Here is a 26,108-nt window from a genome sequence, read left to right as displayed (position 1 = left end):
TTCTTCTCTTCCTTTTTAATCATATAGTGTGTACTCTTTTGTCTATGGCTTCTTTAGTTCAACATTATGTTCCTGAGGTTCTTCAATGTTGTTGAGTATAGTTTGTAATTATCAATGCTGCGTAGAATTCCATTTTATGAATACACCATAGTATATTTCTCTATTATACTATAGACAGACATTTGGTATGTGTCCAGTTTGGAGGTATTAAAAATAGTGCTGCTATAAAAATTCTAGTACATGTCTTTTGTTGCAATACTTGTACATTTCTGACAGATGTATACTTAGGAGTAAAATTATACTTAGGTATCTAATTGTTAGATCATATTTCCTACATATGTTCAGCTATACTAGTTGTTAAAAAAAAAAGAACACCCACTTTCCATAGCAGGTGTAACGTTTTATAGTTTTGCACAAAGTAGTAGGCCATTCTTGGGTTGATATAAAGAAATATGTAAGACTGGCTAATTAATAAAGAAGAGAGGTTTAATTGGCTCACAGTTATGTAGGTTGTACAGGAAGCATGGCGCCAGCATCTGCTCACCTTCTGGAGAGGCCCCAGGGAGCTTTTACTCATTGCAGCAGGCAAAGCAGAAGCAGGCACTTCACGTGGTGAAAGCAAGAAAGCAAGGGAGAGAGAGTGTGGGAGGGAAGCGCCATACACTTCAAATAATCAGATCTCATGAAAACTCACTCGCTATCATGAGGATGGCACTAAGCCCTGAGGGGTCCACCCCCATGATCCACACACCTTCCATGAGGCCCCACCTCCAACACTGGGGATTACATTTCAACAGGAGATTTGCATTGGGATAAATATCCAAACTATATCACATAGTGTCTCAGTCCATTTTGTGCTGCTATAACGACATATTTGATGCTAGGTTATTTATATTAAAAAATGGGAATTTATTTCTCACAGTTCTAGAGGTTGAGAAGTCCAATATCATGGCACCAGCATGTGGTGAGGGCCTTATTGCTTTGTCCTCAAAGGCAGAAGAGCCACAGAGGGCAAACCCACTCCTACAAGCCCTTTTAATAACAGCATTAATACATTCATGAGGGCAGAGCCCTAATGATCTACACACCTCCCAAAAGGCCCCACGTTCCAATACTATTGCATTGTAGATTAAGTTTCCAACACATGAATTTGGGGAAACACATTCAGACCATAGCACACAGTGTGAAAGGGTTCTGGTTGCTCCACTCTTGGTATTTGTCTTTTTCATTTCAGCTATGCTGGAGAATGTGTAGTATCATCACTTTTAATTTTCACTTTGTGTTAAAAACTCAGCATATTTTACTTGGTTTCTCAGATGACTGTAATTGAGTACCTTTTCATGGTTTTATTAGGATATCTTCTTTTGTGATGAGTCTGTTCAAGATTCTTTCTATTACTACTTAGTCATCTTTTTCTTATTGATCTTAGGGACTTCTACATATAATTTGGACATATATACAGTGAATATTTTTCCCATTTTATTAGTGTAATCTTTTGAGGTGCACAAGTTCTTAATTTTAGTATAGTCCAACTTATAATTTTTATGTGACCGTATCTCAACTTTGTGCCTTCTTCAAGGTCATGAAGATGTTATCATACATTTTCCTCTAATAGCTATATATTTCCCTTCAAATTTATGTCTTCAATCTGTCTGATACTGATTTTGTATGTGTTGTAAAGTAGAGGTCTAGATGTAGTTTTTCATATGGATAGAATTGACCCAGCACAATTTAGTAAAAGGAGCATTCTTCCCCCGACCCCACTATACAGTAGTGTTACCTTTATCACGTAATAGATACATGCATATGTAATATGCACATATGTAATCTGTACCTGTAATAGATATGTACATGTGTAATGTCTATATATCTATTTTTGAAATCTAAGTCTATTCTTGAACTAGGCTTCATGATTTTTTGTAGGCTAATTTTTCTTCTACCTCTCAGAAAAAGTAGAGGCCATTAGCTAAGAATTCTATCACTGATTTCCCCGTTGCTAATATAATTATTTGTTATCCACATATTCACTCAAAAAGTGTTTTGGGGGGGTGGTTACTATATACACACACTGACTAGAGCATAATAATGACTGAGATAGACATGGACTTCGACCTCATGGAATTACCTATCAGTGAAAGAAAATAAATAACAAAGAAGTAAACAAAAATACATAATAATTATATGTTGTGACAAAAAGAATATAAACAAGTAGTAGGGTAGACAGTGCCTGGGAGGTTAGAAGTGTGCTACTTGTGTGGCGAGGAAGGAAAGTTCTGAAGTGATGACATTTGAACTTGGACTTAACTCTTCAGAAACAGCCACCCATAGAATGAGTTAGGAAAAGTCCAACCTAGCTGAAAGAAGAACAAATGAAAAAGCCCTGAGATATCACAGAATTTGTTTTTTTATTGTTGTTCTTTGTTTGTTTGTTTTGTTTTGTTTTGAGCTATATAAAATAGGCAAGAGAGCTATTTGGCTGATAGATTCTGAAAAAGATAGGCAGTGGGCCTAGGATCTGAAATGAGTTGGAAAAGGTGATCAGGCCTCAGCTTATACAAGGCCTTTCAGATTATTGAGTGGGAGTTGCTTTTAACTGTATGCCCAATAGAAGTCTCCAAAAAGTTTGAAGGTGGGAATAGGTGAGGAGGAATGTTGGCACCATTTGATTACTCTTTACTCTTGCAGTCATTTGAAGAACAGACTGCATAGGAAAAAGAATGGAAACGGGAATTTATTAGTGGGATGATCACTCCTCTTAGGCCCTTTGGGCCTTTTCTAATGCTCCTTTTAAGTATAAATATCTTTTTAATCAGTTTCAAAGAAAATGCTCTCTTTCGGTTAGGAAGTTATATCTATGGTCAACCTACCCATTAAGGAACTTTAGCAGGAGTACAGTAGATAGATAGTGATGGTTTGAATTGGTTGTTGGTGGTAGGGAGAGTAAGGAATGATTACATTCAAAACGTATCTTGAAAGTTGCAATGAAGGATATATTGATGGATTGCATATACAAGGTAGAGGAAAGGCACAAATTGAGGACGACTTTTAGATTGTTGTCCTGAATTGATGGTGGTACCATTTACTAAGAACATCTGAGAAAGAAGGGAGGGAGGGAGGGAGGGAGGGAAGGAAGGAAGGAAGGAAGGAAGGAAGGAAGGAAGGAAGGAAGGAAGGAAGGAAGGAAGAAAGAAGGAAAGAAAGAAAGAAAGAAAAAGAAAGAAAGAAAGAAAGAAAGAAAGAAAGAAAGAAAGAAAGAAAGAAAGAAAGAAAGAAAGAAAAGAAAGAAAGAAAGAAAGAAAGAAAGAAAGAAAGAAAGAAAGAAAGAAAGAAAGAAAGAAAGAAAGAGAGATGAAGGGAGGGAGGGAGGAAAGAAGAGAAAGGAAGGAAAGGAAGGGGAAGGAAGGAAGGAAGGAAGGAAGGAAGGAAGGAAGGAAGGAAGGAAGGAAGGAAGGAAGGAAGGAGAGAGAGAGAGAGAAAGAGATTTGGGTAGGAAAACACAAGCTTAGCCAATTGACTGAGAAATCAGAACAGAAGAGATATAAGAAAAGTCAAAAGATAAAATTGCCCAAAATAGATATTCAACTATGTTTTTCATCATTTGTTAGAAGGAGGACCCTTCTTTCTTAACCTGAATAATTCTTTCACTTGTTATCTGGGTCTTCTCTCTTTTCTTTTTCATTTGCTCACACTCTTAATTATCCCTGAGTCTATTTTATCTTCACCATCTTCTTACTTACTCTCTCTAAAAGTCAATATATGTAAACAACTATCAACCATTAACAAAAATAGAAAACAGACCAAGCAAGCAAACCCTTAAACCTGCAGGGACCCTACACTCTTTCTCAGTACCATAGTTTCCTGGAACTTTAGATCCATGTTTCTGACAAGGGTATTCTATATTCAAGATTACCATCTCCTCACCTCCCATTGCTACAAAATCACTGGCACTATGATTTTTACCCTCATCGTTTTGATTAAAATCTCTCCCACAATTACTTTCCTGTGCCAAGTTGGTGGATATTTACCATTTTTCATTCATTTGATTTTATTACTTTTATACCCTGTCCCTTTTAAAACTTGTTCTCATCATTTGTTTCCTCCTCCTGTTATTCCTCCTACCTTTCTTTTGACTTCTATTTTCTCATCTCTTACACTTTTTCTATCCCTTGTATGAGTTAATATTCCTCAAAAATCTATTATCAGCATAATGTTCTTCTCATTATAAAAAGTCTTCCCCCTGGGTCTTATACTTACCTCAAAGGAGTGATAACTATGTTTCCTCTCTTATGGTGATGTTTACATGGATGTATACACCAAATTAAAGCTTATCAAATTATAACGTTAAATATGAGAAATTTGTTAGAAATAAAGCTCTTCTAAAAATGCACTGCTTAATTTGAATGAATCTTAGCAGAAAATCCACAAAAAGAAAAAATTTGGCTGGGCGCAGTGACTCACCTCTGTAACACCAGCACTTTGGAAGGCCGAAGCCGGCGGATCACCTAAGGTCGGAAGTTTGAGACCAGTCTGACCAACATGGAGAAACCCATCTCTACTAAAAATACAAAATTAGCCGGACATAGTGGCACATGCCTATAATCCCAGCTACTTGGGAGGCTGAGGCAGGAGAATCACTTGAACCCAGGAGGCAAAGGCTGCGGTGAGCTGAGATCGCACCATTGCACTTCAGCCTGGGCAACAAGAGTGAAACTCCATCTCAAAAAAAAAAGAGAGAGAAAACTTGTTCCCATGACACTCTAGTTATGGTGGACTCTTGCTACTTTCTTTTCTCCTGTGAGACATACTAACCAAGATGAGTTAAACCATCTATCACCAGGTATTTATTGCCCAGATGTGCACAATTTGTTCCTAGAGACAAAATTCAATAAGAGTAACTTTAGTAACTTTTCAGGTATGAGTCTAGTTGTGACTTTTCAGATATAAGCCTGGTATGAATCTGCTTTAGTGTTTTTCATTTGTTTGTTTATATCTGGTGAATGCCTCAGGCATAGGCTTCATATTTTGTCTGGTCACTTTTTCCCAGCTTCTGAATTAGCTCTGTGTCTATTTTCTTTCTGGCATTCCAAAGTTACCACAACTTATTTCAGAGTACTGTAGTATGCTAGGGAGTACCTCCATTAAGTAGTGACATCATTCGTAGAGCAGCAATTTCCTGTCTTTGGAGAAAGTCTATGGTCTCCCACAAGAAGGACCCAGTTTTTCCCTCTTATGATGGCTTTCTGAAACTCCAGATTTCTAGGGTTCATCATTACTGCGGTAGGGATTCCAGAGATAGTCCCAGACATTAGCTTTGCCTAACATTTTGGAATAAAACAGCCTATTTGCTGCCCCAGAGGTTCTGCTCCTCTTGCTAAATAGGGTATTTTATTCTGAGAGTACAACCTATAGGACAGAGCAAATGCGTCTTTTTTGCTTTACTCTGATCTAAAATAAAGCTTGGAATACAGACTCCTATAGTAGCCATTCTGAAATACTTTGCAACATCCAGCATAGCACCAGTCAGGGCTAAAGGAAGGGAGACAGTATTAATTTACAGTTAGAAGGGTAGTCTACACATGCTCCTGATTATAGTCTTGGATGATCCACTTCAGCAGGAAAAACTTACATTTAGAAATTGAGCATGGAACTCAGCTGTCAGATAGGTTACTAATCGAAAGTGCCCTGGGGAATCTTGCCTTGGAACAGTGTATAGCACCACTCCTATGCTTTCAAATGGGATTCAGCAATATTATGGAAATTTTGGTCAGTACTGGAGTATTGATGAGTCAATAATTGAAGATCACTGTCAGGCTTTTCCTAACTCTCATCTAATGCTTAGATTTACTTTTTTGAGGTATATATTGATAAATATTCACTTTATATTAACTCCTACCATTTTGCCTAACCCAGTCCTGGTCCACCTTATCCAGAATAATGCTAAATTCACAATCTCTAGCAGTGGTCTTCAAACTTCTTTGAGAAGTACCCATATCAGCAATTATTAATTAATTAATTTGAAAATAAATATAAATAATGAAATAAACAGTTATGCATGACCATAATCTATATATTTACTTGATTTCTTTAAAAAGTATACAGATGTGTAAATATACTATTATTAGCCAATATTTCAAGGGATGATATGTTTATCATTTACAATATGTGTAGAATGTTTATTATTAAAAATAGAGTATTGAAGTGTATCATTCATATTGTTCAAATCTTTTTTTTCTTTTTTTTTTTTTTGTGATGGAGTCTCACTCTGTCACCCAGGCTGGAGTTCAGTGGCTCGATCTCAGCTCGCTGCAACCTCCCCCCTCCCGGGTTCAAGCAATTCTCCTGCCTCAGCCTCTGGAGGAGCTGGGATTACCAGCACACATAACCAAGTCTAGCTAATTTTTGTATATTTAGTAGAGACGGTTTCATCATGTTGGTCAGGCTGGTCTCAAACTCCTGACCTCAACTGATCCACCCCACTGGGCCTCCCAAAGTGCTGGGATTACAGGCATGAGTCACCGCACCCAGCCAAGTTTCTTAATAATTTCATAATTTCAAAGAATTCAGTTGACCTTTTTACCTGACCTGATTGGATCTTCATTAATCTTGCTTTGGAATGTACCTAATAAAAAACCTATACATGAAGCCGAAATTTCAGCTCTTTTTTTTTTTTTAACGGAGTAGGGAGGAGAATTGTTTTCTTACTTGTACTTACAAATATTATCTTCAATCCAGAGTTATTCACAGAATTTATTTTGATCATGTGTCCATTTGCAGAAGTTTACTGTAGTCAAAACTAGATAATATAATCCATAAAACCACCTAATGGGATGCATGCACATTAGAATGCATTGCAAAATGCTGAGAGCAAACATTTTCTTCAGGTTGTGCAACCTCTACTCTTCCCTCAGGATTCTTCACAAAATAAGAAATATGACATGATGAACCAGTGAAGATTCCAGTACCAATTCATATTTAAAATATAGGCAAAGCTTAACTTTAATTTTTTTTTCCAGGAAATTTGTAAATGCTAGTGCTGCTATTTTCTTCCCATACTTCAGTGGACTATCCATTTGTTTCTGATGTTGCAGTTGCACCAGTTCAGAAACCACTGATTTATACAAAGAGGTTTTCAGCCATAATTCCTGCTGCTTCTGTTTTCTCCTATTTTAGCGGAACATGCAAGATTTCTTCCATCCTGGTAATACTTATTTATTTTTAACACAATTAAGCAAAATTATATATCTCTACTTTTTCTTAGTCCACATATTTCTTGACACTTCATTAAGACCTTCTTAGATTCCACAACTCTTTCATTAACAAGAAAAAATAATTTATAATTTTAACTTTCTTATAACAGTCTCTAATTACTTCATTAAGTAAATGAAGGTAAGTTACCTAATTTAGGAAATCCAGCAAAGAACTATTAATATACAAATGGTATTGACATCTCACACCCAATAATTCAGGCCTCTAGCTAGCTCTATATGATGGACATTTACTTAGTTTTGTGCACTATAGCAAACTATATGCTCAGGAGATGCAATGATTATTGTTTCACTACCATTATCTAAGGGAATAAAATATGAATCCCATTTTTATATATTCCTGCCCTCCAAGAACATTAATATTTAAACATTATTAAATATTCAATAGTTTAATTTCATAGCTAGATATTTAGGGAAAGTTACTGAGTCTTAGGCATGCAGGGTATTAAATGGACAATACCTGTAAAGGCATTATCCATTAGTAGAGAAAAATAATATAAAATTGAACATGCAAATTCAGCAATAATTTTGCATGTGCATGAAACATAGAATTAAATCCATTTATTTAATGAGTGGTCACTATGTTTAGAACAGGTTAGTGGATCCTGTAGGGAACTATCAAGTTGACTGAAAGACTAATGCACAAAAGAAATGATGATGAGGCCAGGCACTAATACAAAAATGAGGGGAAATAAATACATAAAACTAATGGGGATAGGAAGTTTCACTGAAAATATTGCAGTGAATAAATAAGATTTGTTCCTTTTATCAGTAAAGTTCTGGAGTTTAGAATTTAGGTAGTCCCAGAAAAACTATCATCTTGATTATTTTTCTAATATTTTAATTTTTATGACTCCTGACAATGTAATCTTTTTCAGAATGTAAGTTTTACTTAATGCTTGATATTAAATAAAAAAATAAATTAATTAGAAAAAGATACTTGATATAAAGTGCAAAATTTCCATTGTTTTACAGTGCCCAGAATAAATTTGCATTATCTGTCTTATTATCGGATGCATTAAGATTATATTACACATAATTTTTCATAATCTCTGGAACAATGGGAATTTTTTTTTAATTTTGAAAAAGTGTGGCTTGCTTTGTTATTTATGAAGCAGAATGGCTAGTATTAGGGTTATAGTTGGTCTGAGTATAGAGAAAAATTATTCATAATCTATATAATATCTACCCAATGTTTTCAGGATGTTTGCAATTGTTGTTGGAATAACATGACAACAACCATTTTATAAACAAACCACTAGCAGTCCTCAATACATTTATGTTTTGCTAGGACTCTTTTCTGACTACAGAAGTAATGGTAACTTTTAAAAATTAGAACACTTTAGAGGAAAAAGAATGAAAGTTTACCCACAATGAAGATTACTATTTCAGTGGATTTCAGGCATGTCTTTGCTTATGCATTTACATATGTACCATATGAAATTGTATTTCTACCATATCTAATTTCATTCTAATTGTTTTGTTTGTTCAGCTCCCCTTTATAAACATTCCTCCATTCATTAAAACTCTCTAAAAACATGACTACATATTTTTATATTCTATTCTAAGGGTGTACTGTGATTTATATAGCCTTTCTCATATCTGTGAATATTTAGATTATATCTAATGTAAATGTACACATTTTGAAAAAATTCCTATTTATGAAATTTCTAGTCTAAAGGTTATTTAAAACTCCTAATACAATTTGTCAACTAAGCTTCCAGAAAGCCTGTAGGTTCTTATATCCAAGCTACTGGTGTACAAGAGAAACTCCCATTTTGCTACTGTCTAGCACTAGATGTTATGTTGGTTACTTGTCATAATGTAGAAGATGAAAGAGTATTTTGTTTTAATTTTATTACTTTCCTTATAAACTATTAAGAAGCCTATTTTTACATGTTTGCTTTTATAGATAATTTTTTAGTTTACTCTTTATTTTCTGAATTTTATACTGGTGTGATATTTTTCAAACTGATTTTAGCAATACATATCTTTACATAGAAAAATAATACTTCTACATTTAATATATATGTTCTGAATATATCCCTTAGTTTATTATTTCTAATTCTTTGACTTTTAAAGTATTGGTAGTCTTTATTCAGTCAAATAAATCACTTTTCCATACCATTTCTTCTGCCAAGTTTATGCTTAGAAAGATCTCCATTCTGAAATTGTGTTTACCTATATTTCCATGTGGTTGTTAGTGAAATAAGCTGGTGAAATAAGTTGGGGGCATGGTGTATGAAAAGACTCTAGGTTTATTTTTGTTCTGGATCCATTGTTCCAGCACCATACAACGAATCCACTCTGATTCAATCAGCAATCTGCTTACAGAGAGCCAGGCACTCCCCTAAGCCTAACAAATTCAATCATCTTCCTTTTACCACATTGGTCATAGTCAATCTTTTTAAATCGTGTTGTAGTACCTCTTATGCCAGTAACATATTACTTTAAGAACTGTCTACTGATAGCACATTGTAACATGCAATGGGGTGGCCCTTCTTCAGATACCTCAAGCTACTCTGTTTGTTTGGACACTTTGGGAAAATGCGTGGGGCTAGGAAGGAGAAAGAAAGGAGAAAATTTTTAAAAGTTTTCTTCATTCAGTTATGTATGGTTATATTTTTAATAATGTAGATGTCTTTTATGATGTTATAACTACTTTATTACTTCGCAAAGTACTTTGTCAAGTTCAATATTCTCTTCATTCTGTTTAGAATAACATTATCTCAATGACTTAATATGAAAATAATTAATGTATTTATTTTTTCTAATATTTAGCTTCTCATTTAGGAACACATTATGTCTCTTTGTTTAGCCATTTAATTTCATCCTCATTATCGATTTGTAATTGTTTTCACAAAGTCTCTCTGCGTTTCTTTTTATAATTCAATTGTTAGGTCATTTGGAATGTGGCATTTTAAAATTATTTTTGCAATTTTTTTTGGCTACAATATAAAACTATATTGTTTATACATTTATAATAAGTTTATTTAATAAACTTTTAATATTTCTAATTTATCTTCTGCAGAATCTCTTAATTTACACTTATTTGTCTAAGAATGTTGTGAGTCATAATTTCCCTCTTTTTTTTTTTAATGATACTATCTCTTATAACTGCTAATTGTTTCAATTGATTGGTTCCTACTCCCAGAACAATGCTAACAGTAGTGTTAGTGCCTCTAAGTCTTGTTTCTGATTTTAATGGAAATGCCTCTGATGCTTCAAGGTTAAGTATGAAGTTCTGTTGACTTCAATAGATAGCCTCTCATTACAAAGGTAACTGTCCATTCCTATTTTTTCATAATTTAAAAATAAGAACTGGTGGTTATATATCATAAAATTACCTTTCTGAGCCTTTTCAAAATAGTATTTTTCTCTGATTTATTAATTATATTAGTAAGTTCCCTAACATAAACCCATTTGCCTTCTAAAATAAACCCCACTTGGGCATGTTGTAGTAATCTCTTGATAGAAAAACCTGAAACATGAAAATGCTTTCTCTTTTATACTATTTTTAAAAGTTTTGGTATGCTAATTATGATGGTTTAATGAAATAAAGCAATACATTTCCGAATGAAAATTTTGAGGGGAGATGGTTTATATAAAAAGAGAATTTCTAGTTATTTGAAAACTAAAAACATTATGTTTGTTAAACTGGCTAGGTTTAGAATCTTTTGACAATTTAACAATTCTTTATTGCATCCATTTGCTGCTGTACTACTTAAATGGGGTCCAGGTGAATAGGAAAATATTATTGAATTTGATATTCACAACCTATGAATTAGGTAGAGCAGACAGTCATTTCTCCATCAAAGATAAAAGCAGTAGCTCAAACATACTGTTACTGATCCAATATTACACACTGTTATAACAAGCAACAGTTAGGCTTAAAACCTTAAAATCTTTTGACCACACCACCTTGCCTCTTATTTTAACTTTTAAATGGCACTGTGAGTCATCTTAACTTATACTGCCTATATAACTTAACTATTATCTTCCTGTATGTTCCTTGAGATAAATATTCCATCACTGCATTGATTACTCTGTACTAATCAAGACAGCCTTCATGTTCCTTCCCATCAGCTTGAATACGTTTTGAACAGGTTTCTTCCTATTGGCCCCTGACTTCCCTTTTCTTAGAACATTTGTTTCAGAATACTTGAAATTGTAATTCTTTCTCTGCCCCCTGGAGACAAAAATTTTCTCCCAGCCTCTTGCCAGTTTACAAGCCAGCAATGTATTTTTAAGGACTTGGGGACCACCCTTTGAATGTACTCATCAAGAAAGATAGCACCCCATCACTATCTCTGTGGGAGGGGAGGAGCCTAATTTCCCTGAGCACCAATTCCAAACACCCATCACCTAATTACGTTGACCAACTTTGCCACTAATATCCTCCAGTACTTTTTCATTGGTTTGTCCCAGAGCTTAGAAACTCTCCTGCCTGTTTCAGTAGAATTAAGTTCAATATCTCTTCCCTATTGCAACAGCCTTAAATAAAGTCTTATTTGTCAAACTCTATCAGGTGCAATTTTTCGTTTCTACCCTTAAAATGTTTCTACTTATTTAGCAGCCTTCGTCTCTGCTTTCTGAAGTTCTTAAAGGCTATGCTAAATTTTACTGTACTAGATTTTAGTTCTGTATTGAATCCCCAAGGCTTAACAAAAGTGCTTAAACATACGAGGTATAAATGTTGATTGAATATATGAGATATATCTGAATGAATGAATGAATGAATGAATGAATGAATGAATGGTCTGCAGGTAAGTAATTCTGGGTCTAGAGTCCTCGTTCTTTGTATAGATGCAGCTCCCCTAATTTTTCAGAAAATGTTATCACATTCGGAAGTGCTAACCCTTTACCAATGCAGATGGAAAATTAAAAAGTTATTGGCCTCTAGAGGGCCCAGATATTGTTGAAGGGAAGATGGCATCCTTCTAATTTAAATCCATCCTCCATTTTTTTCATGGATTGCTAGTTGGAATAGTACTAACAGGCCTGGGTCTCAAGAATAATAAATGAGTGTGTCATTGGTAGATGGCCCAGAAATACAGTAGCCTTTGTTTCAATGACAGAGTTTTTTTCCCACCTACCAACATTCACCTTTCCTCAGACATCAGAAGACCACAGAGACTTTTTTGCTCTTAGTTGAAAGGGCAGGCACATAGTTTAGAAAAAGCATGAATTAAAAAAATATGAATGCTTTCTCCAGACTCTTCCTTTTAAAAGCTGTCTTCTGCTAATGGCAATGTAACTGGACTCTTTATTAATGAAAGATGGATCATTAGAGTACTCGCTATGATGCACCATGATAATGCAGCTTTCCTTTATCATCACTAGTTACAAGGTCTTGGAATTTCCTTTTGCTTTCATATCATACTTGCTTTATTTCCTCAGTTTTTCACCATTGTATATAGCTAGCCAATATGTAAAGTGTGTGTAATTATGTCTGGCTTCCAAGAATATTCCTTCTTTCAGACTGAACCCAACCTATTTTTGTCATAGTTCAAATTCTCTCTGTAGCGTATGTGCATTCTCACCACCCTCCTTCATGAAATACAGGTCTCTTAACTTGAATGTTAACAGGCCTAATATAAGCCAAGGGACCCTTCTCTTCTGCCCACCTCATCTGGAACTTAGCCTTCTGATGCTTCTTTACCACTCACTGTTTTAGTGTTTCCTTTATAACACTTAGCACAATTTGCAATTGTGTCTTTGTTCATGTATTTATTTGCTCAATGTCTGTCTTTGCCACTAGACTAAAAAAAATCTGTGATCATAGACCATGCCTTTTGCAGACTTCTATATCATAAAACATGACAAATATTTGAAAAACATCTGACCTGACTGAAAAAAAAGGCAATCTCTAAGGTGCCAAGCCACAACTGAGAGAAGCAGCTCACAGCCTCGAGTGGAGAGTTCATATAAGGTTAGCTGTCCATATCAGCTCATTAAAATACTTGAAAACCGTATAGTTGAAATTTAGGAATGTAGTAGATTTTTAAATGGGAATCTGTGGGGCATCTATAACATCTTGATAACTTTCTACAAACTAAAACATTTGAGCAACAGTTTTTACAACTGTTCTAAAATATTTTTTCAGAAAACTTACCTTCTAATAATCAGCCACCGTTTACTCAGAAACTATCCGGGTCTAGAGACAGGGGAGCAGATTTCGTAGGAGGCCAGCTGAAGGGTCATTTTCCATACTGGGATCCTTCTCCTCTGCTCACCCTACCTATAATTACCTCCAGGTTCTCTTCTGCCACTCACCACTTTGCATCTTCTTGCCACATGGTACACATTTTGCATGAAGTATTGCAAGGGGAGTTGGTAAAATACGAGATATTCTGGAATGCTACCTGATACTGAAATCTTTCCATGATGTTATAAAAGACAAATTATGTCACTCTCTTAATATTTGTATTTTAACAGTGGTGAGTTGTGGCTGATGTGAATAGTCATTAGAACACAAGTTTGGAGACCAAAGATGCCTGGATTTGTATCTTAGCTCCATGATTTAGTAACTGTATACTACTTAAGCAAGTTTCTTATGCTTTTTAAGACCAGTTTTTGTGACATACAAAATAATGCATACTTCTTGTTTTAAGAACAAAGGATATAATGTTTGTAAAATATCTAACAGTGCCAGGCACATTATGAGTTCTCAAAAAATGATAATGGCATGACGATGGTGAAACTGCTGATAATAACAAGTATTTAAGTCACCTCCATATTCTGTATATCTTAAAGGAATCTGTGTATCTTGAAGAAATGTGTTATAAGGCCGGGTACAAGTGCTCACACCTGTAATCCCAGCACTTTGGGAGGCCAAGGCCAACAGATCACGAGGGCAGGAGTTCAGGACCAGCCTGGCCAACATGGTGAAACCCCATCTCTATTAAAAATATAAAAATTAGCTGGGCATGGTGGCAGGCACCTGTAATCCCAGCTACTAGGGAGGCTGAGGCAGGAGAATTGCTTGAACCCAGGAGGTGGGGGTTCAGAGAGCCGAGATCGCGCCACCACACTCCAGCCTAGGCGACAGAGCGAGACTCCATCTCAAAAAGAGAGAGAGAGAGAGAGAGAGAGAGAGAGAGAGAGAGAGAGAGAAAAGAAAAGAAAAGAAAAAAGAAAAGAGAAATAAATGTGTTATAAACACACCTCTCAGTCTTTAATTTTAAATTGTTAAATTTGGTAGGAAAACATATATATGAATATATACACACACACACACATATATGTATATATATGTACATATATATATACACACATATATATATACACACTACCCTTTAATAACTTTTGAAATTATCATTCTCTTGCACCTGTTTTTCCCTCATCAATAGCCTCTTTTGTTGTTGTTTCTTTGGTAAGAGTCCACATTATTCTTGATTCAGGGTAGGGTAGGGCAAGGGGATATCCAGGAAAGATGATCAATGTCAGAACTGTCAATCCAAGATTTCTCTGGATATTGGGATTCCAGTCCTAGCTCTACTACCAGTTAATGATATGACCTTGGGCAAGTGACAACCTATCTGGCCTTAGCTCCCTTATTTATAAAATGAAAGAATTGGCAAAGATCCTTTTCTAAAGCTCCTTCCAGTTCTACAAGGACTGTGATTAGTGCCTGTCACTCTCAGTAACATCTTACTGCCATAGCTAATAAGGTCATGTATGGTCAAAGTTTATAAATGCATCATTTTGCAGAGGTGTTACAGTTCTTTATTGATGTTCTTCAGATCATTTTGGACAAGTGCTTTTAGTAGAAATGTTCTCCTTAAAAATGTACCAGGTAATAAACTTGTAGTTTAACCCACACACTCATTAACGAGTGATTCCCAGGAGTTCAATAACAATATTTCTTCAGGCATACTCCCTAGCTTTGCAGATATCACACAGTTAATCCTGACATCAATGGCCATCAGAAGTCTCATTAATTACTATTATTGGTGATCACAACAGACTCACATGCTTTTTTAGGATATCCAGATATCATGTATCTTTCAAAAAAAAAACAAGAGAAATAAAGTAGCTTTTTACATAATTTCTATGCTTTATTTATTTTTGTTAAGAGTATTTAAAAGTGGGGTGCCTTAATCTTTGCATTTAATTTTGCTGGTTGCATTTTAAAATATCTTACATCATTTGTTCAATTAGTTTTTACTCAGAATTTTTTGTTGTTCATTTCTCTTCCAGAATTATCTTTCTAACCCTTTATTAACTTAATTTCAGTTGGTCTCAACAAGATTTTTAAAAAATTAAAACCATTCAGTAGACTTTAACCTTCTTTATAAGGCAGATCCCTTCACAAGACTTGACTTCCTTTGTCAGAGCCTTTAGAAATGCTTACTACGCATGACATAATAGCCCCCTTGTTAAATATCCTGAATAGACAGCACAACTAAATTAAAAGTTGGAGGCCTATTCCTCCATTTTGTGGGCCTGGTAGCTGGATTAGTGTATTTACATTAGTGCTTTAATCCTTTAATCTAGGAATCAATGTATGACCTGAGGCAATAAGTTAACAGCTTGCCAAAACTAAGCCTGGACAGATGGCAACATTGATCCAGATTTCTATTTTTCAAGACCCCTGGAACTATCTAGTGCAAAAGCTGGACCAACAGTCACAAAAGCATCAGGGGCTGCCCACAGCAGATCCCTGACCCTGTGTCATCCCATTTACTTTCTCTCTCATCTCAAGGCACAGAGTTTCTTGCCTTTTCTGTAATAATTGTATGTTTAATTAAAAATTCTGTTTTATCTGAGATACTATGAATAAAGATAAATTATGTTTCCATTTAATTCACTCATCATTACAAATCTGCCTTCTTCCTTCTCAATGATGCCACTAACATATCCCTGTAACTCTTCCCAAGATTTTTCTTTCTTTTTAATTCTGCCTTGTTTACTTGTCATTATACATTCTTTGGAGCTCTTGAGAAAATTTTGTAGTTTATTTTTGAGAAAAATTTCCAAAACATCTTATGAATTTAAGTTTTTCTTTGTAGGTAAAACCTTCAGGGCCTTGCTTTCACAGCAGATGGCAACAGAATGCAAACAACACAACGTTTCATTCAGTCAGTTACAGTTTCCACGTTTAAAGCAGCAATATGGTTTCTGGGAGGCACTCAGATGAATGAGTTGAATCACTCTGCTATTTTGAATTTTTGTACTCCTTAGCCAAGAGCACACTTCCTCATGTGTTTGCCTTGTTCATTTGTGTTCTTTACCTCTTTTTCCTCTAACTCACAACCTAAAAGGCTTATTCTTTTTATTCTGCCCAATTTATATCTTTTTCTTGTAAAGACAGGGTCTCATTATGTTGCCCAGGGTGGTTTTGAACTCCTGGCCTCAAGTTATCTTCCTACCTTGGCCTTACAAAGTGCTGAGATTGCAGGCAAGAGCCTGGCCTTACCCTCTCCAATTTTCGTCTTGCAGATTGTGTTTTCTCCCAACAACCATTTGATGGTGACTATTTATAGCTTGTGTATCATCAATTGAGTAGATCCCACTCAGTCTGGCTCTTTCATTTCCCCTAGTCCTTGAGAAATTGCAACAACTGACTTAGTTGCCTTACTTATTTCATTCTTACATTGAACACACACAGCATTATCAGTTCTCTTGCCAATTCATAACCCTGCTCAAAATCCAACTTCCCCCAAATTATCTAAGTTTATTTTCCACTATTCCCCAACATGCAATCTCCATTCAGATTTGCCTTCTCTTTTTTTCATAGCTCACTCAGTGTTTGTTTCTACTTCTACCACCGGCCCTGCCTGTAACACCTTGTTTTTTATAACACCTTGTTCTTTATAACACCTTGTTCTTTGAAATTCCATCAGCTTCAACATTCTTGAGGTCATTCTGCCTACAGCAGCTCATATACCTCAATCTACTCTGTCCCTCCCCAGTACTTTGATCAGGCCTTTCAATTTAGCATACATTAAATGGACTTTCGTGCTTATAGCTAGCTCTCTGCCCCCAGACACCCTCTGAAGAAACTTCAGTACCATCTACAACCTCACACAGTGCTTACCACATGGTAAATACTCTGATTGAACTGTATCAGAGGAATCTTTGTACAATATCTTTATCTACAATCTCAAGATATAAAAAGAGCTTCTTAAAATTAACATCTCCAGTTTTTTCCAAATAAAAAAGTAGCATAAAACTTTTTGTGCAAGATGTAGACAATAACAATCTCTATTATCCAAATACTCAGATATCTACTGTCAACATGGTGACATATTTCTTTTTCGTCTTTTGTAGACAGATAGAAAAGTCACTTATTTCTTTAATTATAAGAAAAATGTGTATATACATTTATTTTTTCCACTTAGTAGAAAATGAGGGTTTTTATATTATACAGCTTTCAGAAACATAATATGCAATCACCTAATTATTTTCACATTATTGAACAATTAGATTTAATCCAATATTGTAAAGTTTTAATATTATGAATAATGCTGTTAAGAAGATACTTCACATAAATTTGTGTTTTTTATATCCTTAGAACAGATTCCTAAGGTATAATTGCTAGATCAAAGGGTAGGAAATAATTGAAGACATTTGATTGATATTACCAATGTGGCAGGGTTAAAGTGCCTTCTTGGTTTTTTATCTCATTATTCATTCTCTTATATAATTATATATATTCTTATATATAATTCATGTATTCTACAAACATTTGTTGGATAAGAGTAACTGCTGCTCACTGAGGAGATACAGAAGCTGATTTCAGTCCGGGTCTGCTGTTCTTGAAATTAGAAATTCCTCCAGGATAAGGGTGGCAGGGTATCTGTCTGTGTTAGTTTTCAATGTTGAGTTTCTGCCTCAGGCCCTGCTAACCAGATACCATTTGAGAGAGAACATAATCTTTCATCTGATTTTCTTTCAGGATGTGTGCTTTTTTTAAATGAGGTAGTTTTCTTGGCTTCACTCAAGTGACTTCCCAGAGCTTCATAAAGGGTTCTTGGTTATTCCTTTTACCAGGTACAGTTCAATAACCCTAATAAAAAGCAACTGGGTGGTATTTGCTCCTTTTCAAATCTCTACACCTCCATGCCATTTTATCAGAACCATTACAATCCAGGTGAGAATGCCTCATACCTACGTTTTCATTCCTAAAGACCCTAAAGAGTGGTACTTGGAATACCTTTTTGATAAAAGTCACTGTAAAATTATCTGCATCCACTCCTAGACATTTCTCATGGTACTTAATAAGTTATAAAGAATAAGTTTAATTTCTACACTGACCTAATGATCACACTTGAACTCTTATTTCTGGAAATTAAATTACCTTCAAATATTTCCCTTCAGCTTATCCGAACGGAAACTGATGAACCCCAACATTTTACTTTGTGAGGGTATCTTGTCCAGAGTATTCTAAAATTTTACCTCATCAAAACTGCAAATGCCCATATATGACTTTTTTATAGGCAGCAGAAGTCAGAAGGCTAGGCAAGTAAGCCAACAGGAGCAGGAAATTAACAGGTGAGTTGTCTCCAAACCTCACGTAGAAAACTTTGTACCTTTTATCCTGGTTTTACATTTTTGGCAACAAGAAAAGAAACACTTCTCTGAGGGTGTTATTTGCCCTAGTTTATATCCAACAAGAAATATAGAGTATAGATTCTAACACTTTGGATAAAGCTGCAAAGGTTTTATTCACACTTACCTTCTTTTTCTTTTCTTCCAGAGACTGTTGAGAAAATAACAACAAAAAAGGGGATGCATTTTTTTCTTTCTTCCATGCTGTCCTTGTGCCATGTCTACCCCAACTTGGCTTCCACTGACGGAGTTGCAAGGGAAGCTGAAATAGGAAAACCAGGGTTGAGTGAACTGACCTAATATAGATCTCCTGATAGTGGTTACTAGAATCTCAATTTCTTTTTTTCTTTTTTTTTTTTTAAAGATTTATTCGTACTTTATTTCATTCCATTAAAAATTTATGACAGTTGATAGGAAATCCATCAATAAAATAGAAAAATAAGAGAAAAACATTTAGGATAATATAAATTAGAATAGGTGGTATGTTGGGGAAAGGAATGGTGTCAAAGTCATATAGATGATCAGGCTATGCTGTTCAGAGTTGTTATATCCAGATAGATTGGTTTTGAGCTTCCTGGGTGCTAAAGTAAAGCATATAACATTGATTTGTTACATACTATTCATTATTCATGAGTTTGAATAGTGATAATAAATAGTAGATTGTCATAGTCTTTAACTGGAGTAGATTACATTAAAAATCACCACACCATGTTTGCAAAAAAAACCAACAAACAAACAAAAAAAAAACTTATCAAACTAGAAATTTTTTAACTTGTTAAAAGTTACCTCTAGCAATCATCATAGAATCTCAATTTCTACAGAAATAGTGAGCTAGAGTAAACTTGGTCCTTATTCAGCAATACCTGAGAGAATCTACTTCAATTAGACAGACAGAGCAACTAACAGAGGCAATGATTCTCAGTTGTGGCAAATCATGAGGATCACCTGGGGCTTTCGAAACTACCTATATCCAGGTGATTCTGATTAACTTTCCTGGACTGGGAGCTGAGGTATCTGCATTGTTTTTTAAGTGCCTCAGGTATTTTTAATGTGAAGTCAGAGTGGAGAACCATTGAGCTGTAATTTCCCCCACAGTGGTAATTCTCACTTTCAAGCAGCAGGCAACAAAGGGGTTTTTGGTAAAGTGTTCATTTCTTACAGAGCCTCAAAAGGCACGTCAGGGAATAATGTCTTGTGTATTCTCCTGAGAGGAAGGACCCACAAAAGATGAGACATAGGCTGAAAGTCAGAGCCTCTGTAAGTTTACTGAACTTCTCAACAATGTATCAACCTTGTCACAGAAAAGTAAAGTTCTCATCAGAAACCAAAACAGAAGTACAGGCAAAAGGACTTGACTAACACAGTGTCAAGAAGGGTGGCATGTGAGATGCACACATGGAGCTTCCCCAAGACACAGCAAACCCTAGACCATTTAATCTAGCTTCTTCACAGTTGAGGATAAGTATGCTCACTCTGGTCAGAATGAGAAAAGGTGTTTTAGTGAAAGAGACTTAAGGTTGGTGTATTGCAAACCTCAATTTATCGAAGCTGAGGACATCCGAGCTTGAAGTTCTGTAGCTTCTTCATAATGGTTCTCTATTACAATAGTGCCATTTGATTGAAAGTGTGAAATTGAATCAACTTCCAAGTTTACTTTAAAATACAGTATATACATATGAAACTATTCTAGATTTTATTCTGACGACCCAGTTATCTGGCAGTCTAAGCTGTATCTTCTCTATGAACACTCCAGGAAAAGGAAAATCAAAATTGATCAGGATAACCAGAAAAAAAAAAACTAGAAGCGGAAGAAAACTGGATGAAGAGATGGGAAATCAACATTTTGGGTAAAATGGATAAACAGAAACATCAAATCATCTGGCTTCTAGATCAGCTTCTTGCCCCTACCCTAGAAGACAACAGGAGGACATACTTTACTTAAGCGCAAAGGGAAGATGGCCTTTGTTCTACCTCTTTCAAGCTATGATTTTCTTTTGCCTTTTATTTCTCTACTCTTGCTTCTCTTCTCTGACCTTTTCCTCTTTCATATGATTCCCATCCTTAATTTCACCTCAGAATTGCCTGATCTGCAATATGATTACCTTAAGTTTGTTCAACTTCTTTAAATCATTCAGCGACAGTTTCAGATTTGCATTTCTATTTCTGGAGTTCAGAGGGAGTATTTTCAAATTTCCTCCATTGTTCCTGAGAACTACCTCTATCTTATCACATTTCTAATCAAACTTTAGTCTTAAAATACCTGTCATTTCTCTCAGATTTTGAAGTTTTTCTTGCACGAGGAGAAGTTTTTAAAGAGTTTTTTTTTTTTTCATTTGTAAAATAAAATAAAACCATAGTTCGAGAAGATGACTTGACTTATCCTATGAGTTTATTCTGCTAACTTTAGTCATCAAAGACAAATTTTGCAGTTTTCTCTCTCACACACACACAGTCTCTCTCTCTCTCTCACTCTCTCTCTCGATCTCTTTCTCCCTCTTGCTCTCTCTCTCTCTCTCATTGGTAAGGTTTAAGTCTATTAATCAGAGAATGGTTTTAAATAACTATCCAGGACCTTTTAATGAATTCAGCGACACACATTTATGAGTTTTAGATTACTTTTTAGATTAGATTAGTGTTTGGTATCAATTTGAGTGATACCAGCAACTTTTGGAAGGTCACATTTGACTATCCTACAGCTTCTCAGATTTTTCAGGGGTATCATCCAAGAAGGGAAGCTGAATGCATGCTAGAGACGCTCCCTTGATCTGGATACTTTTATCCCTCCATAGTTGCCAGTTAGGCTCTCACCTGCTACTCACCCTCCCACACTGTCTCCACTGACTGAGGGACTAAGTCCCTGGCCCCTCAATTCCCAAAGGGAAATTCTCCCTATCCCCAGCCATAGATAGGGCCCATCCAAAAGTCTGGCCTATTGCCCAGGTGTCCAACCTCAGTATCCATCTTATTGCCCTCTCAGCACTACAGCTTCTTTGTAGGACTGACACTCCGCCCTCCTGATTGACTTGTACCCCAGATCTGTCTACCAGCAAGGACTCTGCCATGAAAGAACAGTGAAAACCAAAGGGAGGAAATATAATTTGGCTTCTGTCACCTCCTTACAAGCCTCCCTTGACCACCCTAGAAGAGCCCCTTTAGTACTGATTTACTAGCCCAGAATTGTGTCTGTGTGTGTGTCTGTGTGTGTGTATGTGATATGGTTCAGATGTGTCCCCACCCAAATCTCATCTTGAATTGTAGCTCCCATAATCTCCACTTATCATGGGAGGGACCTGGTAGGAGGTAATTGAATCATGGGGGTGGGTTTTTCCCATGCTTTTCTCATTATGGTGAATACGTCTCATGAGATCTGATGGTTTATAAAGGGCAGTTCCCCTGTACATGCTCTCTTGCCTGCTGCCATGTAAGACATGCCTTTGCTCCTCTCTTGCCTTCCGCCATAATTGTGAGGCCTCCCCAGCCATGTGGAACTCTGAGTCCATTAAACCTCTGTTTCTTTATAAATTACCCAGTCTCAGGTATTTCTTCATAGCCTTATGAGAATGAACTAATACTGTGTGTGAGTGCGTGTGTGTATGTGTTTTCCTTATAACACTTATAACACTTAGAGTCATGATATTTGTTTGTCCTGAAATGTGGATTTTGTCTTGTCTTCATGGACTGCCTGTCCCTTTGTCTGACTGTTTAGTTAGCTATTTTACTATCAAAATCTAAGATAGTGTTGTGACCATATACTGAAGCACTGAATAAATGTTAATTAAATGAAAAAAGGACTATAACTGATAGGCTAAATGTTTTCATGCCATGCTCTGTGCTGCCCTCATCACAACTAGCAAATAATCCTCATTCTTACTGAGAGTCTCAATATGAACCTAGTCTAACATGAACCCAGACATTACAAATGATTCTCACTTCCTTGATTCTAGCACCTGTCCTAAGCACTGGCTGTAAAATCTCACTGCCTCTTCTCAAGTGAACACATGATTACAGAATCAGAAGTCAATTTTATGCATTATAGATTCTGTAATTGTTACCAGGATACAACTCAAATAGAAAATGTGCTTAGGTAGCATTCATGTTCCTATCACACACCAGCAGGCGCCCTGTCCTTGGTCTGACTAAACGCATGCATTGAAGCTCTTCAGCCAGCGTATCCAGCCCTGTCTCGGCTTCAGCTCAATATTAATTAAGTCTGGCCATATATCAGCAGCTCTAGTTCCTCAGTGCTTGAGGTTCAGAATTACCCACTGCTGCCTTCATGATCGCATTCAGTAGATCTAGGAAAAGCCAATATTAATTTGCATGCTCGCTAAGCCGTAGCCTTTCTTTCTGACTTCCTGTGTATAAAATATATATAACGAGATATTCATCTTTATTCTTGATTTATCCTCGAGTTTTCTCAGTTGAAACTAAAGCATTTCACTAAACCTTGGGTCATTTGACTTGACTAGAACCCTGACAAGCCATCCAGTTCTTTCCAGAACTCATCTGCAGGAGCAAGACCATACTTCTCCCTATAGCTGCAGGCTCTGAACATAACCCACAATGCCACTGCCACTTGACAATCCTGGCACTGCCTGTTGCTGCTCACCCTTCACCTGAGCAGAGCTCATGGCAGGCATTGGCTCAGTCAGGCCAAGGATGCCAGAGACCTTCAGATTTGTGGTTTGGATTGTAAGCTTTCAGTCCTCAGAAACAAGACCTGGAACCAGGAGAGGGCCCTGGCTCTTGTCCCACCTGTCCTCTGATTATAGTGTCTCTCAAAAAAAGTTTCCATCAGTTTCTGGTATGCTGTGAGGGCCTTGGATTATAAATGTGCCTCCTCAAACACCACTGGTATTATGAGCATTTTCTTCCAATTCCAAGTAGGCATTTTGGGTCCCAGTGGAAGAAAACTACTATTAAGAAACCCTTCATTTAAAACCTTTCTTAAATCCTTGTCTTCCCAAGTTATAAGCCCATCTCTCTCACTTCTGAGGCCTAAAAGAAGCCCACTTTTATTTAGTCTAGCTCCCAGGTTCCTGAATACACCCCTACTGTCTCATTGATGTGATAGGGCTAAGTCTCAGTAGCCTTCATAGCCCAGTAGGGCTAGATATAGTGGATCTTATTAGAACAAATTACTGACTAAACTCTTAGATTTGTTGTTTGTATATCCCACTGAATCTGTCCAAAGCAACTTTAGCAAAGTGACTTCTAGATCTCTATTTAGAAAACCATAGATAAGTCAGTAAAGGCAGTTGACCACAGCTCAACACAGCTCCAAGAGATGTGTATTCAAATGACTAAGAATAGAATACCAGAAGCTCCACTCATATGAGTCAGGTAGAGGAGGAACATCATGAAAAACAGTTGAAAAATATGAACCCTCTTCCATGAAAAACCATTAAGCTTACAGACACACAAAAGTGTGTCTACAATTTGAGGGACTCACAGACACCTAAAACTCATTCATGCACCCCAGGTTAACAACTGCTAAAATAAGATCCACCAGAGATTGTTAATCAGTTCACATCAAGATTTGAGTGAGTATTGACAGTTCTGCATTATTTTCTATTTTGTGCTTTAAGGATACACATTTTTTATAAAATAAGTTAACAGTATCTAAAAACAATGTTAAGATGAGATTACATTTGACTCTTGGACAACACAGGTTTGAACTGTGTGGGTCCACTTATACATTGACTTTTTTTGACCAAACACACATTGAAAATAAAGTATTGAATACTTTATTCAATGCAAAACCCAATTAGATGGTGGGTCAAGTTTTTGCATTTCTAGGTTTCACATGACTGACTGTGGGACTTAAGTATGCTCAGATTTTGGTATTTGCGGAGGTCCCCATATAATTGGGGAAGTATATTGTACCAACGGATGATTTTATAATAATCTAGTGTCTTCATACTCAGAGCCTGAGAAGTACAAAATATTAGGTCCTGACTCAGATCTACTAAATCAGAATCTGCAACTTTCACAAGGTCTTCAGGTGATGTGTGTACACATTAAAATAGAAACATTTATCAAGCAAATATGAGGGAAACACTGGCTGTCTCTAAACACAGAGTAATGTTATTTGACCTGCAGTGAAAGTTAATCTTGTCTTTGTCTACTTAGCAAGCTTCTATCTATCCTTGGAAACCCTACTCAAATATTACCTCACATGAAGGCTTTCCAGCACTTGCCTCCAACCCAAGAAAGAATAATTTACTCCCATTCTCTTGTTAGCTGATTTTATTGTATTTTATACATGTTATTTATATTAAAAGTTATTTAATAAATATATCAATTATGTAAGTTCCTCTGTAGTTAACATTATGAGCACATAGGTCATAACAAATAGCAACAGGTCATACTTTTGAATACTCTGTGACAGACAATGTTCTGAGCAATTATAAATGTACTAATTTATTAAATCCTCAAAAGCCTTACGAGGTGGATGCTAGTAAACTCTGAGGCAGAGAATAAATTAATATTTGGAAAATGCCATGGTTCACAACTAATCTGGTTGGAATTTTTTTAAGTCTTGAAATTATACATAAAATAGAAACAGGCCATCTATTCAATAGTTTCCAAAGTTTCATGTTTCTATGGAGCATTAAGCATACAGTTTCTTTGAAACCTCATTTCTACATTTAACAAGGGGTTATTTTCTATTTTATAGTAAATAAAAGTGTTGATCTTTAAATCAATCTCTAAGGTACAGTACTCTACGGTAAGTGGCTACATGCAGGACACATCTCCAGGTAAGAGGTTGACTATGGTCTCTCCAGCCTATCTGGTGTGCTGAAACGCACTTGGCTGTTTTATTAATTCTCTTCTCTTCACTGGTTAGAGTTCTACACAGAAGAAAAACAAACAATAAGCAAGTCCAATGTTGAAACAGCTCTCTCAGGTTTCTGCAAAGCATTGGATGGTGCCGCACTATTTGGTCTGACTGAAGCCAGGTAAAGGCCATTTGGCTATTACTTAGCAAGTGCCTGGCAGGGCTCTGCCCCAAGAGCCTTATGAAGGTGGGGTCTCTAGGATCACCACAGCACCCTTCCGGGTTCTGATACCCAGTAATTCTCTTGAAGAGGTTTTATGCAACTGGAATCTGACCCTTTAAATCGTCTTCACTACACACTTTATTTCAGAAGAATTAAAACACACATACACCCACACATGCAAGTACATGAAGAAAGAATCAGGGGATGAAGGCAAGGTGAATTAAACAATAGAAGATAGAAGGTAAAGAAGAGACAAAAGTTTAAAAAAAAGTGAAAAGAAATT

General features: G+C 36.1%; 1 long non-coding RNA gene across 1 annotated transcript in view; it reads right to left on the bottom strand.

The window, feature by feature from the left end:
• LOC135970392 (uncharacterized) overlaps positions 1-26,108 on the bottom strand; it is a 95,004-nt gene that overhangs the window by 21,213 nt on the left and 47,683 nt on the right. The window contains exon 2 of the long non-coding RNA XR_010586068.2: positions 18,949-19,083. This is a non-coding gene — a long non-coding RNA (uncharacterized lncRNA). The remainder of the gene's footprint in view (positions 1-18,948; positions 19,084-26,108) is intronic.

This window comes from Macaca fascicularis, chromosome 4, assembly GCF_037993035.2.
Source record: "Macaca fascicularis isolate 582-1 chromosome 4, T2T-MFA8v1.1".
NCBI classification, from domain to species: Eukaryota; Metazoa; Chordata; class Mammalia; order Primates; family Cercopithecidae; genus Macaca; species Macaca fascicularis.
The sequence above is the reverse complement of the archived record's forward strand: the minus strand, read 5'-3'. Positions and strand labels throughout refer to the sequence as shown.